Source organism: Marmota monax, unplaced genomic scaffold, assembly GCF_021218885.2.
Source record: "Marmota monax isolate L192 unplaced genomic scaffold, Marmota_monax_Labrador192_F-V1.1 WCK01_AAM20220418_F8-fsc00011, whole genome shotgun sequence".
Lineage (NCBI taxonomy): Eukaryota > Metazoa > Chordata > Mammalia > Rodentia > Sciuridae > Marmota > Marmota monax.
In genome coordinates this window covers 8,094,912-8,112,940 of record NW_026693082.1, presented here as the reverse complement: position 1 = coordinate 8,112,940, position 18,029 = coordinate 8,094,912, and the positions used below count along the sequence as shown (strand labels likewise).

General features: G+C 36.5%; 1 protein-coding gene across 9 annotated transcripts in view; it reads left to right on the top strand.

Moving 5' to 3' along the window:
- The window catches only part of Stard13 (StAR related lipid transfer domain containing 13), a 482,586-nt gene that overhangs the window by 377,477 nt on the left and 87,080 nt on the right, over positions 1–18,029 (top strand). The window contains exon 1 of one of the 9 annotated variants that reach the window (XM_058582530.1): positions 10,333–11,568. The exons of the other annotated variants lie outside the window; for them this stretch is intronic. The gene's annotated coding sequence lies outside the window, so the exon portion shown is untranslated. Of the gene's footprint in view, positions 1–10,332; positions 11,569–18,029 lie in introns of those variants that run through there. 9 annotated transcript variants of the gene reach the window in all.

The window sequence follows — 18,029 nt, the reverse complement described above, 5'->3', positions numbered from 1 at the left end:
ACTATTCTTGTTAAGGATTGCTTTAGCTATTCTGGGTCTCTTATTTTTCCAGATGAATTTAATGACTGCTTTTTCTAGTTCTATGAGAAATGCCATTGGGATTTTGATTGGAATTACATTAAACCTGTATAGTGCTTTTGGTAGTATGATCATTTTGACAATATTAATTAATTCTGCCTATCCAAGAGCAAGGTAGCTCTTTCCATCTTTTAAGATCTTCTTTGTTGTTGTTTTTTTGTTTGTTTGTTTTGTTTTGTTTTGTTTTTGTTTGTTTGTTTGTTTTAGGATTCTGTAGTTTTCATTGTGAGGTCTTTCATCTCTTTCATTAGGTTGATTCCCAAGTTGTTGTTTGTTTTTGTTTTTGTTTTGAGGCTATTGTAAATGGGGCAGTTTTCCTCATTTCCCTTTCAGAGGATTTGTCACTGATATACAGAAATGCCTTTGATTTATGGGTGTTGGTTTTATATCCTGGTACTTTGCTGAATTCATTTACTAGTTCTAGAAGTTTTATGGTGGAATTTTTTGGGTCTTCTAGGTATAGAATCATATCATTAGGAAATAGTGATTATTTGAGTTCTTCTTTTCCTATCCATATCCCTTTAATTTATTTTGTCTGTCTAATTGCTCTGGCCAGTGTTTCAAGAACTATGTTAAATAGAAGTGGTGAAAGAGGGCATCCCTGTCTTGTTCCAATTTTTAGAGGGAATGCTTTCAATTTTTTTCCATTTAGAATGCTGTTGGCCTGGGGCTTAGCATAGATAGCTTCTACAATGTTGAAATATATTCCTATTATCCCTAGTTTTTCTAGTGTTTTGAACATGAATGGGTGCTGTATTTTGTTAAATGCTTTTTCTGTGTCTATTGAGAAGATGATTCTTATTTTTAAGTCTATTGATGTGATGAATTACATTTATTGATTTCCATATGTTGACCCAACCTTGCATCCCTAGGATGAATCCCACTTGATTGTGGTACACTATCTTTTGGATATGTTTTTGTATTCGGTTGGTCAGAATTTTATTGAGAATTTTTGCATTTATGTTCATTAGAGATATTGGTCTGAAGTTTTTTTTTTCTTTGATGTGTCTTTGTCTGGCTTAGGAATCAGGATGATATTGGCCTCATAGAATGAGTTTGGAAGTGCTCCCTCTTTTTCTATTTCCTGAAATAAATTGAAGAGTATTGGTATTAGTTCTTCTTTAAAGGTCTTGTAGAACTCGGCTGTGTATACATCCAGTCCTGGGCTTTTCTTGGTTGGTAGGCTTCTGATGGTGTCTTCTATTTCATTGCTTGAAATTGATATGTTGAAATTGTATATATCATCCTGATTCAATTTGGGCAAATCATATGTCTCTAGAAATTTGTTCATGCCTTTGAAATTTTCTATTTTATTGGAGTACAAGTTTTCAAAATAATTTGTAATTATATTCTGTATTTCTGTAGTGTCTGTTGTCATATTACCTTTTTCATCCTGTATGTTAGTAATTTGATTTTTCTCTCTTCTTTTCTTCATTAACATGGTTTGTCAATTTTATTTGTTTTTTCAGAGAACCAACTTTTTGTTTTGTCAAGTTTTTCAATTGTTTCTTTTGTTTTGATTTCAGCTCTGATTTTAATTATTTCCTGTATTCTACTGCTTTTGGTGTTGATTTGTTCTTACTTTTCTAGGGCTTTGAGATGTAACATTAGGTCATTTATTTGTTGACTTTTTCTTCATTCAAGGAATGAACTCCATGCAATGAACTTTCCTCTTATTACTGCCTTCAGAGTGTCCCAGAGATTTCAGTATGTTGTATCAGTGTTCTCATTTACTTCCAAGAATTTTTTAATCTCCTCCTTGATGTCTTTTGCAACCCATTGTTCATTCAGTAACATATTATTTAGTCTCCAGGTGTTGGAGTAGCTTTTATTTTTTTTAATCATTGTTTTCTAGTTTCATTCCATTATGATCTGATAGAATGCAAGGTAGTATCTCTACTTTTTGTATTTTCTAAGAGTTTCTTTGTGGCATAATATATGGTCTATTTTAGAGAAGGATCCATGTGCTTCTGAGAAGAAAGTGTGTTCGCTCATTAAAGGATGAAATATTCTATATATATCTGTTAAGTCTAAGTTATTGATTATATTATTGAGTTGTATGGTTTCTTTGTTCAGCTTTTGTTTGGAAGATCTATCCAGTGGTGAAAGAGGTATGTGAAAGTCACCCAGAATTACTGTGTTGTGATCTATTTGACTCTTGAACTTGAGAAGAGTTTATTTGATGAACATAGATGCTCCATTGTTTGGAGCATATATGTTTATAATTGTTACATTTTGTTGGTGTATGGTTCCCTTGAGCAGTATGTACTGCCCTTCTTTATCCCTTTTGATTAACTTTAGCTTAAAGTCTACTTTATTTGATACAAGGATGAAAACCCCTGCTTGCTTCCACAGTCCATGTGAGTGGTATGATTTTTCCTAACCTTTCACCTTCAGTCTGTGGATGTCTTTTCCTATGAGCATCTCTGGTTTTTGAATGGCCCACACTCACATGCTTTATGGAAATAATATTTCACCTTTCTTTTAATACATTTAGAGAGTGATATTTGTCTGTTTTCATAGTTTTTCACTCCATTAATTCTTAAATCATATCTGACCCATGTGGCAGCCACATCTCCAGATGAGGAAATGGACCTCAAATATGATGAGCATCATCATGTCCAAGTTTCATGGATCCAAACTCTGACTGTGTCATGATCAAAAGAACAAAGTATCATAAGGTTTGTTTTTAAAAAGTAAATAAATAATATATTACAAAGTGAAAGAATGATTATGGGGCACCAAGAGGACGCTATTTGGAGAGTTGGCTGGTAGTTGAAATAGGAGATAAATCTTCACTGTTTTCATTTTGTTATGTAAAAGTAAAGTAAATATTAGTTGTATTTGTCAGCATTTGATTATGTAACAAAATACCTGAGATAATCAGTTTATAAAAAGAAAAGATTTATTTTGTTTCACAGTTTTGCAGGTTTCAGTTCATGGTTGGGTCGTTGCTTTGGGGCCTGTGGCAAGGTGGCATATCATGGTAGGAGCACATGGTAGAGCAAGCTTCTCATTGCCTGGCAGCTAGAAAGCAAAGAAAGAGAGGCAGGAAGTGGTCAGGGTTCCAGTATCCCCTCTAGGAACAAGCCCCAAGTGATATAATTTCTTCCTACTAGGCCCCACCTCTTAAAGTTTCCACCACCTCCAAATATCACCACCCTAGGGACCAAGCTTTTTAACACAGGGGGCTTTGAGGGAAAAGCCATAACATTAACCATATGGGGCTAAGATGGCCTGGGGAAGAACAAAGGATATGCTTTAAACATGGGAACCTCAGCATAATTTCAACAAAGTAGAAAGTGGTCTGCTGATGTCTTTTTAGAGAGGAATCCTAAGTGAAAGCAAGGTTCCACAATTCAGAGACTAGTAGGCCCACCTCTGGGTGTTCTTTTTTTATTTATTTTTTTTCTCCACAACATATTCATTTTATTCCTGGATTCTCTGAAGCACTCACCTCTGAGCTGGTAGAGCATTTTGTTGTTCTTATAAATATATTCTTTTGCAAGAAACAACAGTTTGGGTGTCTTAGGGGGAAAACTATAGCCAGAACCTAATGCTTCCAAGGGATTTAAACATGATTCTGTTTCCCTGGAAACCAGGCCCTGTCCTGCTGGTTGCACACATTTCTTGTAGGAGATCAGTGCCCTCGAATCTCTTGACAGTGAAGACCACCTTGAAACTCAAAACATCTGTGGTGTTTTGAAGCACATCCTTGTTTTTTAAAAAGCTTACAGACTGCACAGCATTGCATATGTTCCAAATGTTTGGCCTTAGCTATTATCACAGGAGTGTGTGTGTGTGTGAGTGTGTGTGTGTGGTAAAAATCTGGTATTGATAAAAGCTAAGGTTTTTAATAAATTCTGAAGTCACTGAAGGGTTGTTGGAGCTGGCAGATGCCACTATCACTCAGCGCTGATGTTCCCGCATTTGGATTACTGAGGCATTACAGGAGAGTAGCTAATCTTTTGTGGCCAGTGCTGCTTGCCTGTGTTGATAAGTGTGATTAACAACTTAAAGTCAAATACATTAGCAAATGCCTTATAGCTGCCAGGAATGTGCACGGCCACCCACGCTTCACAGTAAAATAAGAAACACAACAAGTTCCAGGAGCCTAAGATTCCTAGACCTTTTGGATTTGTATGCCTCCAAGTTTAGTTTTTAAGTTGGTTTCAATCAAGTCATGAAGAGCTATTGTTAGAAGCAGTCAGATATAAACCAAAAAAATGAGGAATGTGTTTACTTTGGGGGCTTGTTTTATATATATATATATATATATATATATATATATATATATATATATATATATAAAGATGTTTGTTAAATTTGCAGAATCTTCTTTGGGTCTGTGTTAATCCCCAAATTTCAAAGTGAACTTTAAAAGAGATACTAGATATTTTAGAAATTTCACTGCACAATTCAGTTTTTGAGGCTAACCCTCCAAACTCTAGGCTCCTTACACATTGAGTGAGGCAATGATAGGTGAGGTAATATTCAAAACAACTTAGTGAAGAAATCCAGCTTAGGCAGTGATCAACCCTGCTTGCCACATAAACCAGGGCTTTGTTCTTTCCAAACTGCAGCTTCATTGTTGATGCTCTTTAGCATGTTAATTAAAGCAGGTCCCTATGCTTACTGTCCTATCAGGAATTCTGGATTTCTCTGCTCATGATAAAAGATATCACAAACTGAGAATTGTGGATAAGATTTGATACTTACAAGTGAAGGGTTAGTGGACAGTAGGGGAGAAAGGACAAGATGAGCATGGAATTAGATACTCCCGAAGAACAGTAGTGCCAGTTACAAGAAGCAAATCTGTTCTTGTAGTATTGCCATGAACACAATGCATGAAATTGGCTCTCCCCAGCAGGTAGTTTATGCTTTCTGCCTCACTGTAGACTTTCCTGGTCTGTGGCTGCTGAATGCCAGAACTTCAAGTACTTTCCCTACCAGGAGGAGGCCAGAGTGTGCTCCATTCCTTGGCAACAGAAGCAAAGAGCCAGCTCTCTGGAGCATCAAACCTATAGGAAAGATGCTAATGTGAAGCAGACTCTTTGGTGTTGTTTTGTTTTGTTTTTGTTATATTTTTTTCTATCACTTGTATCCTTCAGAGTCTCTATTGTGAATAGTTTTTGTACCACCTGAGTTTGTTTTCTCTGCTTTCAGCACAGCTTTCCAAACCACGGTTGACTTTTTGCTGACACAACAAAATTGTTTTCCCATTCCTCTCTTTCTCCTCTTATTTTGGTTTTAAAATAAGCTAAAGGCCTAATAATGTTTAGAAATTCAAAAATATTGCAATAAAAATCCTGTGTGTATGGTGGAACATCCACAGAGATAAAAGAGTGCTGACACTTTCAAACAGTGCCTGCTGTGGAATTAAATTCTTATCATTTGAATTCCATGTACAGCTGTCATTACTCCTACAGTCCATTTCAGAGCCCTCATGCCATGCTGCAGATATGCTGTCTGACTCTCTGTATGGAATCTTTTTAGATAAAATAAGTTCAAGAAATCATGGTCATTATTCCAAGCAGCCAAATGCATTAACCTTGATTTGCTTCAAAATAAGAACGTGTCAGAGATGAGGTGTAGGTTCCCTTGATCTAGAAACATAATGATTTCACAAAACTTTCCATTTTAAATAAAGCTTAGAGCAAAGTGGAATTTTATAAGAAAGTGGAATTTAATAAGAAAAGGTAACATTTTTTTCCCCAAAAAGAAAGGGCATTTAATAATAGTAGAAATTATAGATAGATTATTATGCCTGTTTAGGAATTGAAAATGCTGGGAAAGAGACTATAGAGTTTATGTTTAGAGTGCATTGTCAACATGGATTTGCTTGGCTCTCAGCATTACCTGAAATGCTTGCTACTGAAATTGTGTTGGACGCACACATAGAAGTCTGAGAACTCGAGAACCACAAGTTGCAACTTGAAAATGACCATAGAGAGTGTGGAAAGTCCCTCAGCTCTCTTTATCCACATTTGCACCTGCCTGTCCTGCCCGCAGGACCCCTATGAATGAACATGTCACCACTTGCCTGTGCTCCGGGTACATCTGTACCCAAGCAATTCAGCAGTCAAATCCAAACTTTGATCTTTCCATTGCTATTAATAAGAATAACTCAACAGTAGAATGCAGTATTAATTTTCTGATTAAAGTGGGGTAGAAAACAAGGCAAGCATACTCTGAATACCTATGTGCATGGTAGGAGGATAGTCTGTCTCCTTCAGGAAGTAAAGAAATTTAATTCCATTCAGTTAAGTTTTTCATCTAATAGTTTGTGTATTCACTCATTCATCCATCTATTCTCCCATACTGCCCATGATGTAAAATTACTAGAGAGAAACAGAAGTGGAATATCTGTCAGCTTTAGGGGAAAAGTGATTTTTCCTCTCTCTGAAGAAAAGGGCAAACATGCTCTGGTGCCATTCAGGAATGATGCTGCTCTCTGGGCCTTGCTCCCCCAGTGCCACACTTTTAAATATAGCAATCATTTGGATTCCAGTGATCTAAGCTAATAGCTTCCTTAACTGCTTATTTGAAGATCTCCAAGACAAGTTAAATTAACAAAATAAGACTGAGAATAATACATGTACTATGATTCTATTTTGTTGGAAAAGAACTATCTTATGAGTATGCAGCATGGTTGAATATGTACACATATGTACAGATGCATGTATATATTTCACAACATAAAATATGTGTATATACATGGGGCATACACTTACATATTCACATTACATATTGTTACACAGATGTGTGTGTAACACATTCAGGACCACACTTTTAATAGTGTCTCCTATAGGGAGAAAGGTGGAATTAAGAGTTGGGAATAAAATGAGGTTTCACTTTTTTAATCCACATTCTGCATTGTTTGAATTTTTTACATTTTAATTTAATTCAGTTTTTATTTTAATATTGAATGTTTTATTTTAAAACACTTTTAAGAAAAATATTTTAAAGGTTATTTTCATAAAGTCTTAAAATGTGCTGGGTATTCTTGGTGAAGATAAGAAAATAATTTGGGGCTGGGGATGTGGCTCAAGCTCGCCTGGCATGCGTGTGGCCCGGGTTCGGTCCTCAGCACCACATACAAACAAAGATGTTGTGTCCGCCGAAAACTAAAATATAAATATTAAAAAAAATTCTCTCTCTCTCTCTCTCTAAAAAAAAATAAAAGAAAATAATTTATTAAAAATGAATGAGTCCCTCTTACAGAGTGAAAACTACTTTCATATTTATAATATATTCATAGCATAACAAAAATAATGTGTAATACATCTCTGGTGTTTTGTTTTCTTATAATTTCTTTTTGCCAAGAAATGTGTGGATCTCTTAGTATCTAAGATCTAATTATTGCCAAAAGAAGCGTCTTTATTTTGAGCTCTCTAGTCAAGTAAACTTAGGAATTTTGGCTAATTTTCTTAAATATCCTATGGGTTTCATGTCCCATGCTGTCTTTAATAATGGACTATAGTGATAAAATTGGCATACCTAACTCTTAGGTTCTTTTTAGCAGATAATGACATTTTAAGGCAAAAGAGGATCAACAATTCTCCCTAAAAGTTCATGATGAAGTCATGTTGATACCAAATGTAGTCAGATATAGAGATATTTGTTAAGCAACAGGGTCTGGGGATGTAAATCAGTGGTAGGCACTCACTTAACATAGGTAAGGCCCTGGACTCCATCCCCAGCACCAATTAATTAATTAATTAATTAACAAACAAACAAGCAGCCACATACCCTCATTCAGAAATCAGTATGCAGGCTTGAACAAGTCCTGGCTCTTAGCTTTCCTTTTAAATGCTTCAACCACAGCCTTAACATAAAAGATTTTTCTGAGACTTGAGGTAAACACTGGTATTGCAAAGGCAGATTCTGCCACCCTGATAGCCAGCACTAGGCAAAAAGAGACCTCCAAAGTTCATGAGTTGACCAAAATTATTAAGGTATTTAAACTAGGGAATTATTACCCAACAGGTGAAGGCTTTATTGGGTTTTTACACAGAAAGACTTTTAGCCAATCTGTATTTCTTGAATACCTTAATTCCACCAAGCACACTAGTCAATGGTCAGGACTTCCACCAGTCAGCACCCATTTCTGATGCTCAAATTGCTCACTGGAGGTGGAGGACAGAGATGGTGACAGCAATGCTTATAGCAGCCAATTCTGAAGTATAGGCTTTCTCTTTAGAATGCCTGTAAGACTGTGTCCACAACTTGGAATGCTTGATTAGATGCTATCAGCACCTGGGTTATAGCTTACCCTAAGTAACCCACACATAATATGGCACTATGGATGCCTAAGTATTTTAAAGTAGCTTACAGACAAGAATTGCAATTAGCTATTCTTGCAGAGATTGTTTCTTGAATTACAGCTAATCAAATTCAACCCTTTAAGTGTAATCTTAGTCACTTATATTTTTAAAATTCTAACAATGGAATGATGGATAATATGTATTGAATGTGTAAGACAAGCTCTGCTGAAAGCGTTTTGCATGTATTAACCCATTTAATTGCCTACCCAGGCTGCCATTATTATCCATTTAACAGTGAGATATTGCAACTAACTTGTTCAGGTTCATCAGCCTTGCTTCCTATCTCCTTCTGTGCATCAGAGCTCGTTCACTACTTTGAAAGTGTCATTCTTTCTCAAGTGCACTGCCTTGCAAGACAGTCTATGACTATGAAAGCGCTTTCTGGATTCTCCCACCCCCACTCCAAACCCTAGATGCAGTCCTTCCTTTGTGAACCTGCACTACACTTTTTCCAACCCTCACTGTCTCATATTCTGTTTTTGGTCATACAGGTTGAAAATTCCTAATCCAAAAATCAAAAATCTGAAACTTTTTGAGTTCCAGTATGACACTACAAGTGGAAAATTCCACACCATGAAACTTTGTTTCATCTACTGAACTATTAAAAATATTATGTAAAATTACCTGCAAATATAATTACCTTTATATATAAAGTGTATGTGAAACATAAATGAACTTCATGTTTAAACTTGACTCCCATCTCCAAGATATCTTATTATTAACATATGCAAATACTCCAAAATCTGAAAGACTCCAAAATTTGCAACTATTCTGGTCCCAAGCATTTTAGATGAGGGACACTCAACTTGTAATTTTGTTTGCCCTTGTCAACCAGCTGTTCCAAAGAAAGCTGTCAATATGCATCTTTCTAAGGTAACTAATATATAACTAATCTATAGAAAGTCTTGTATACTATAGGAATTAAAAAGTATTTATTATATTAGATTTTTACAGTTGGTAGGTTCCCTTTCCCAAAATTAGAGTAATCCTTCAGTATGGGAATAAGAGATAGCATATCTGGAGCTATTATGAAAGTAGATTACCTTTCCAATACCTTTAGTCATGAACCCGTCATTGGTAGTGAAATACCATACAGGGAGGAGCAGGTGACTCCCATATCACTTATTTTTCCTTAGCCTGAATTCCACAGATGCCCAGCTACCAGTGATACAGGCCAAATAGAAATGGACCCTGTTGGACTTAGAGGCTCACTTCTTTCCCCCTGAAGCAAACAAGGTCTCACAAACACCATATAGGAAAATTTACTCTAACAATCCCTGTGCTTTCATTAAAGGGATGTTTACAAACATTCTGGTTCTCCACTTAAGCATATTGTAGGCAGGATGACTTTCTTAGAGGAGGATGTAGGAAAGGGGAGGGGTTTGGACAGTGAGTGCAGAAAGCTAGATCAGACAAGGGGTCTTGGAACACTAGGTCTCTTCTTACTTTCCAGTGTCCAGAAAGCCTTTCTTCTTCCAAATCCCACCTTCACATTTGAGGAATCTGCAAGGACACACAGAAGTCTCAACCTTAATGTGTCTGGTCTTCCAGTTTCAAGCTCAGATTTCTCACAGTAACCCAAGCCCCCTCTCTTAGCATGAGTAACTTTTATGCAGTTCATTGTCTAGTTCACTCATTTACTTAGTTGACCAATGTTGATTATGTGTGTTTCTGCCCTTAAAGGGCTTATAGAAGATGACAGTTCCAGTATTCTGTTAGGTGAGATTGAGGAAGCATAATTAAGGTAGCAAACATTCACTACTCAACTCCCCTCTGACTTATGCTTACTATATATTCTTTCTTACTATAGAGTCCAAATATTTAAAATTTGAGTTACTTTATTCTCAGCATGCACTTTAGACTCTGTACATTATTCCCACAGTCCTTTTATCTTTAGCTTTCCTTATCACAGGCTGCTGTATTTACTTTGGTATACCATCCTTTGCCAGATTAAATATTTATATTGATTTAATATTCCCTCTGTTGTTGAAAAGAACAATATGAATATTGAATTATAACAACAAAGTACTTTGTGGTCTTCATTTAATCTTGCAATCACCTGTGAGGTCCCCAGAGTTTATTCTGTTCCTTTCATGTTCAAGGACACCACCGAGAAATAAAACTGATACCTTTTGACTCTGGATCCTAATATTCAAATCATTAGCCTTGGTAACACTCACATAAGATTGTTTGCATTAGTTGTGTGCCCCAACTAGCTGAAAAGATTTGACTATTCTTGACTGTACAGAATCTAAAGTTTAGAATGCATAGTTCATCCTCATTCGTAGAGCAGACTGTTACATGGCCACCTTCCTTGATTCAGAACAATCTAGCAGTCTTCTTTCATCTAGAACCTGAAATACATCTCTTACATTCTCTTGATTCATTAAGATCACTGATAGTATGAATCCTAGTAAATTATGTTGCTTAGTTTATAACTTCATCTGAATATGAATGATGTTTTATGTTAGGACAGAAGATCATATGCATACCCATTTGGTAATGTTCTATTTGGGCATTTTCTCCTTTCCCATTTTCTCTTTGACATTGCTTTACACAGTATGAACAAGTTACAGATTATTCAGTCATGGTGGTGTGTGTGTGTGTGTGTGTGTGTGTGTTTCCATCATGGCCATCTTTTGAATTTTATTAATTATGAAAAAGTCTAAACCAAGTGTACAATTTCCTCCTTTCCTGTGAAGTTTCAGGCTCACTTAAATGGGATTTGTTAGATAAGATGCATGCTTGACACTGGGCAGGAGAATCTAGGAGAAGGAGTGCTCCTCTTGGTTTGTGATAGACTGGCAGCATTTTTCCTCTGGTATGTGCCAGAGCTGCAGAGCCAGTTTTAAAAGAGAGGGTTTATAGGAAATCCAGCTGTGAGTTTTCATTTTTTCTCTTGGAGCTAGAGGCGGGGCCAAAACCAACCTCAAACCAGGCTCACCATTGATCAGGCTAGAATGATGTGGACCAGTCTCACGGACAACAGCTAAGCACAGAGGAAATATTAGCTGGCAGAGATAACGAAGAGGAAACGCTCAGTGACAGATGCACCATCTGTCGGTTACTGAGGAGCAGTTTTCAAGAAAGCAGAAAATGAAATGAAGACGAGAGTGGTTTTGTTTCAAAGGTACAGGACAGCCTAAGGACATTTTTAAACAAAGTAAGTTTGTGTTCCACAGAAAAAGAGGTCGTGGTGGTGGGAAAGACAGCAGTTGCTTCCTATTTGTACTGTCGTTTCGTTATTGATATATAAAGTTTTCTTTGTGGTGGATTTGATATTTAGGTGAATATTCTTTAACAAGAACTTGATTTAAAATTAAAAAGCAGTGCCTGTCATTATTCACTTTGAAGATATTTGAAAGTTACAGTAAGATTTACTTTACTTTTATTTAATCTCAAAAAGAACAGTTCTATCTTAGATTACAGACATAAATACTTTCTTCCTTTCTTCCTTACTCCCCCTCACCTTCCCTTTCTGCCTTCTTTCCTCCCTCTTTAAATCTTTTCCTTCTTTTCTTTCTCTTTCTTTTTTTTTTCTTCTGAACTATGGGCAAAATTGTTTGTATTTTTCCTCAAAGACGATTTAGTGAGAAAGTGACCACCTTTCAAATATAAGAGGCTGGCAGGGTGTAACTGCCTATAAGGTTGCTTAATTCCATGGAATAGGTTACTTCAATAGCTTTGAATATGACCTAGACTTCCCGTGGGCCTTCCAAATAATGCTGTTGATGTTGACATCGTTTTTTAAAGGAAGCTGCTTCTGAATCCTTTTAAAAAAATATTTTTATTAGTTGTTAATGGAACTTTATTTTATTTATTTATATGTGATGCTGAGAATCAACCCAGTCAGTGTCTCACACATGCTAGGAAAGCGCTCTACCACTGAGCCACAACCCCAGCCCCCCTGAATCTTTTTCAGTTTATCTTTCTCTTTAAAAGTCCATCACTCTCTTTCAGAACATAAACTTACTTACGAAACAATCCTGCTATTTATATTTAATACAATTTCCTAAGTACTTGTTTTCAAAGTTGGACTTGTACTGTGTATAGTTGTTTGTTATATCTGAGTGGTTTGTACTCACTGTCAGATGTCGTATGTTTTATTAGGCCAGGATTTGTCTAATTCCAAAGGGAAATAAAATAATGATTTGGAATGATGAGATTCTTTGACAAATAGCAAAAAGTGTTAAGAGGGATCACAGGTTCCATTTATTGGAAAAGAAGCAGTTGCCTTATCATTTGCACAGACAAAAAGGGATTTAGCTTGCATTGGTGTTAAGAGGCTGTGTAGTCCAAACCAGAAGTGGAAGTACTGGCAGAAGCAGAAACCACTCAGTGTTATGGCCCAATATGGATGTCAGAGCTCTGTAGCATGTGTGGGAAAATGGCCACAGTCCAACGTCTGGAATCATTTATCTTCTGCTAGAGTCTACAAGACAACTGTTTTATGCATTTTACAGAATTCCTCGCTGATTGATTTCATTTACATGGAGCGGGTGCAATGACGGATGGTGGGGACAGCTACATGTGGGAGAGGTATTGATCTATTTCTGTTTTTCTGACATCCTGCTCCCATTAGCGTCCTTAGCACCTTGAATGAGATTGTGCCGTTCCTAACAGCCATATGGTTTCAACAGGATCCTTTCCACACATTTCATAATGAAAGCCACATTACGTCTTTCCTTATTGGGGAAATCAGAAATTAAGAGTTGAAGGTTTGGTCTTACTGTCTTTTCAGTAGCTTAACCTATTTCCTGCACTGTCGATTTAAAAAACGAGGGGAAGAAAACATGAATAGATAGAGGTCTCTGTAAGCTCCAGGCAGCCTGAGAAGTCATATAGAGATGTGTGTGTGATGATCTTTAGGAAATCCTGGAACATACTGCTATTGATATACTGATCTGTATCTACACGCAAGGGAATCATATTTGCCAGCCAGTGTATTCTGTGTGAGCAAACGTCATGTGTGCTAACAGATGCTGGCATGTGACCGCGTGGTATCTGGTCCTCTTTTCTAATGTGTGAAAGAATATTTGCCCACTTCTGACAGGATCCATATCAGATCTTATGGAGATTTTTAAATTTGTCACAAATACCAAGAAAACAGAAGCTTTGAATTTCAGCCACTAACTTTGTGACCTTGAAGAAGATAATTAACCTTTTAATAAATCTGTTTCACTACTTAAAAATCGAATAAGTGATTCTAGCCATCTCTGTCACCCAGACACTTTAAATGTCTATGATATTTATACTATTTCTTGTGCTATTAGTTTTTAAAAATTATCTAAGCCATTTATGAAATTGCCTCTCTCTCCTTAGATACAACTTCTACAAAGCACTAAAAAAGCTGGAAAACTCTGCATCATTAAAAATAAAATTCTATAATCTTGTATAGTAGTACTTTCGTTTATAGTAGCCCTCTTGAAGCTACTTGTACCAGTCTTTTTTTTTTTTCTGTGTGTGGAATTATTCTTTCATTTTCTCATCACAATTTCCAGCACTGTGAAAGACTAGCCATTTCCTCAAACAGGTTGAAGTTTTAGAAATTGAGTTAAAATTGGTGCAATATTGCTTTGATTTATCATGGTTGATAATTTTTAACTTTTTAATGCAAAGAAAATGAATGATAGTGCAAATTAAGATGTCTGATATTTTCTTCGAATTAATAGATACAAACATAAATAAGTATGTGTGTATATATATATATGCCATATAAAAAATATTTATATATTCAGAAAATGTTATCTTTTAAAAATATTCCTATAAAAGTGGTAGTGTATAAAATACTAAGAATCAAAGATAGAAACCATTAGTGTGTTTCATTTTAAACCATTCTCATTTTAAGTGATAAAATGATAGCTGCTTACTGTACTGCAGAGGACATCAGAAGTCAGATGTCTCCCTATCAGCTGCCACACCAATGTGCTGTTCACAGAACCAGGGGCTTCTTCTCCAGTACAGGACATATGGTGGCCCTTCGGAAATGGGAAGCATGGCAACACGGTGAGCCACTCCACTCAACTGTGTGACCTTAGGCAAATAACTCGACTTAACTGACCCCCAGTTCTGCTGCAGTAAGGGGATAAGAATGTATACCTTACTACATGAGGTGGTCAAGGGGGTCCACTGACATCATATGCACAATAACTCTAAAGCCACTTAAAGTCAATAATGAAACTTTGACGGTTTCTTTCTTCCTGGAATTTTCCTTACTTCCCTAATAAATTCCACACATCATTCAAAAGCTTCTTTGAACTCTTTCCTGATCTCTCAAATATGTCTTTCTTTTAAGGCCCTGGATCTTGTCCTGGGAAGAATTAACTAATTTTGTTCCCCATATTTGTTCTTCACCATCCAGCAACTGACCCTCATTATTATACTTTGCCTTTCCATGTCTCCCTGCTCTGCTCCTTTCATTTGTCTCAGCAGTAACTCCATTACAACACTCTCCTTTTCCTCCAAAGCTGCTTTAAATATCGCAAGTCTTGAAGCCTTCTCTAAACATCATTTAGAGCCCTCTTCATTCTTGGTTCCCATAGTGTAACTTCGAATCAAATCCTTATCTTGTTCTATTTTGTCCTTTATTTACCCATCTTCCCCCTTTCCTCAAAGACAGGGGATCTGCAATGCTTCACTAATTCCCCAGTGCTTATCATAGTTTCTCATAACTAGTTGACATTCAAGTCATGTTTGTTGAATGAATATCAACACAGATACATAGCTAGATATGTTGTTGTTTTTTTTAAATCTGCCCATCTTTTTGTAAAGCAGACTGGCAATATTTATTAAGACTCTCTGATCCAATAACTCTTCTCCTAAGGAAATAGTTAGAAAAAAATAGACAAAACTTTCTGGAGAAAGATGCTTAGCATAATTGAATCATAATATTATTCATAAATAATATGAAAAGTGGCAAATAGGTGATTAGCCCAATTTTTATAATCTAAATAATCCAAAGCTTGCCTGACAGATTATATACTAATTACATTGGTCCCAATGACTATCCTTCTTTTTAAGATACTTTTTCATAGAACCATAAACTTGGAACAACTAAGTTTAGCAGCTTATTCCCAGGCTTTTGACTTCACTACTCTAATTATTCTTTTTTTTTAACATGTTGAAAATAAGGTAACCTTTGAGGTCAAAATTTGAAAGCTCTTTGAAAGAACAACAATCTTAGCATCAAAAAAGTTCTAGAAAGCCAGAAGGGCTGTATCACTCATTTTCTTTCAAAAATAGACTGTCATTGAGCATCTCTCAGTGACAATTTCTACTAAAATTCTAACAGGTTGAAGTTTTCTCTTAAACTGAGATTAAAAACAGTTGAAAAAGAAAACTTGAGTCTACTTGTTAAATGACTACGATGAAAACTATGTAAATGATGGAAGGTTTTTATAATCTCTCATTTAATCTCTCTTTACATGGAATAACTGGCAGAGGTAAAGCCATTTTATCATAATAGTGTCTGCATGTTTTATCAGGACAAACCACAGGAATACTGGAACTAATCTGCCACCAAATCAAGGATGTGTAGCCAGTTGAACATTGAACTGACTTAGGTACCATCCATCATTTACCACTATGTTTAGTTAAGGAAGCTTTCTTTTTTCAATTCTTAGAATAAAGCTTATAATGCATCCCCAGTAATAGCACACCACTCCATGAAACTCTCAATAGAGAGGCTAGAGCAGAGGATTTCTGATAGGCAAGAACATTTCCTCAAGAGGACTTTCCATCTTGACTTAAAAGTGCCTAAAGGCATGTGCCCTCTTTGAAGATGTTTCTAGATGGTCCTGTTTGGGTGTATGTTTGTTGTGCTACAGCATAAGTGATGCAAGTCCTCTGTCCACTATTTAAATGGCAGGAGAATGACCACTTCAGATATGAATAAAAACACAGCAATAAGTATAAAAATGAATTCCTGAGTGGGATACAGCTAGGCAAACCAGAAATGTCTATGTAGACTGTTTGTATGTGAAAGGATCAGGTAATGGAATCCTGAGAGATCAACCCTACAAGATGCCTGAATCTTAAGAGGAAAGTTCTTTGAAGAGGCCTCATTCATTTTCAGGGAAGCTTTAGAAGACTGAGGAGTGACACCTTCATAGGATTGCATGCTAGCTGATGAGTGACTTGCTAGTGTCTTCCATAGATACCTAGTGGGCAGCGCAAGGCTGAAGTTGGTCAGTTTTCTGAGCTTGGGTTAAGCTGAGCTGGTTATGGAGGCTAGAAGTGAATGAGAGAGCAAGCTGCTAGCTAAAGGACCCATTATCTTCTAAGGCCAAGGAGCCCTCACAGGAGGTCAAGGAAGGGTGTGAGTGCTGTCAACAATTGGAAGGGAAAGAGGTGCAAGGGGTCGGGGGTGGGGGGCGCACAGAGTTACCCTTCACCCTCTGCAGAGGGGTCTCCTGTGAGACCTGTTTATTCTGTACCCGGCAAAGGGCAAGAGAATCCTATCTGATTTTTTTGCTCATGGTTCTAGAATTCAAATTCACTCTACTTCCTCAGCAAAGATTGTGCTATTAAAACTCCTTTGGAATTATTGGTTCTCTGCCACCCATAAGACATCACTGATTTAGGACAATCTCCTAAGAAATGTTCTCTCCACATGTGCTTATTATCCTTCAGCCCAGACCATTCGTACAGGGGCCAGCCAGTGATTGGCTATGTACATTATGAGAACATGCCCAGTGAAGAGAAACCAAGCAAGCAGCTGAGATACAATTTCTAGAATTAACCATAAATTATCCCATGAAAAGAACCCTTATGTAACACTAAGTCATCCCAACTGGTGTTCTTTGGGCCTTGCAAGCACTTGAATAAAACCACAAAATAGTTAAACAACAATAGTGGGAGTTCAGTTTAAATAAAAGCAGTTTATATTTTTAACTAAGGATCAGACTCTAAATTAAGTGACCCTTCTGTGCCAGGCAATACAGCAGAGAAAAATAAGATATCTCTGTCTTTAGTTAAAGTGTCCTGCTCCATGTTTGTTTAAGCTACAATTTTAATTTTTCCTTTTGGATTCACCATCATTTGCATTTTTTAATGTTGGTGTATTTCTTCTACAAAGGAACTCAATGCTTGTCTTACTATAATTTTCTTGTCTTAAAATCCACAGCTAGTGACATTGTATATTTCATTTCAACAAATATTTACTGAGCATTTACGATGTGCAAGGAACTATGAAAAGGAAACAGATGTATAATGCTATAACGCCTTCTCAAGGATATTCAGTAACATCCTGGGGACAGATATGGATGCAATTCAAGAAATAATGCCTTTCATGCTAATGAAAGCCTTAAGGCAAGGCATCATAGAGTACATATTTAAATCTAATTGGAAGAATGGGAAAGATTCACAGATGATATGAAGCTTGATCTAGAACCATCAAGGGATTTCAATCGAGGGCAAAGAAAGGAACAGATGCACCAGACTAAAAGATATGTAACTAAAACACAAAGACTTTCAAGTGTTGAATGTGTTCAAAAATAAATGAGTGGCCCCAGCATGACTATGCCTTAAGAGGTAGAGAAAGGTCACTATGTTGAGAACTAAGACTGGAAAGGGAGCTTGAGGCTAGATTATTTTAAGGTTTGGGATGTTATTTCAAAAATCAGG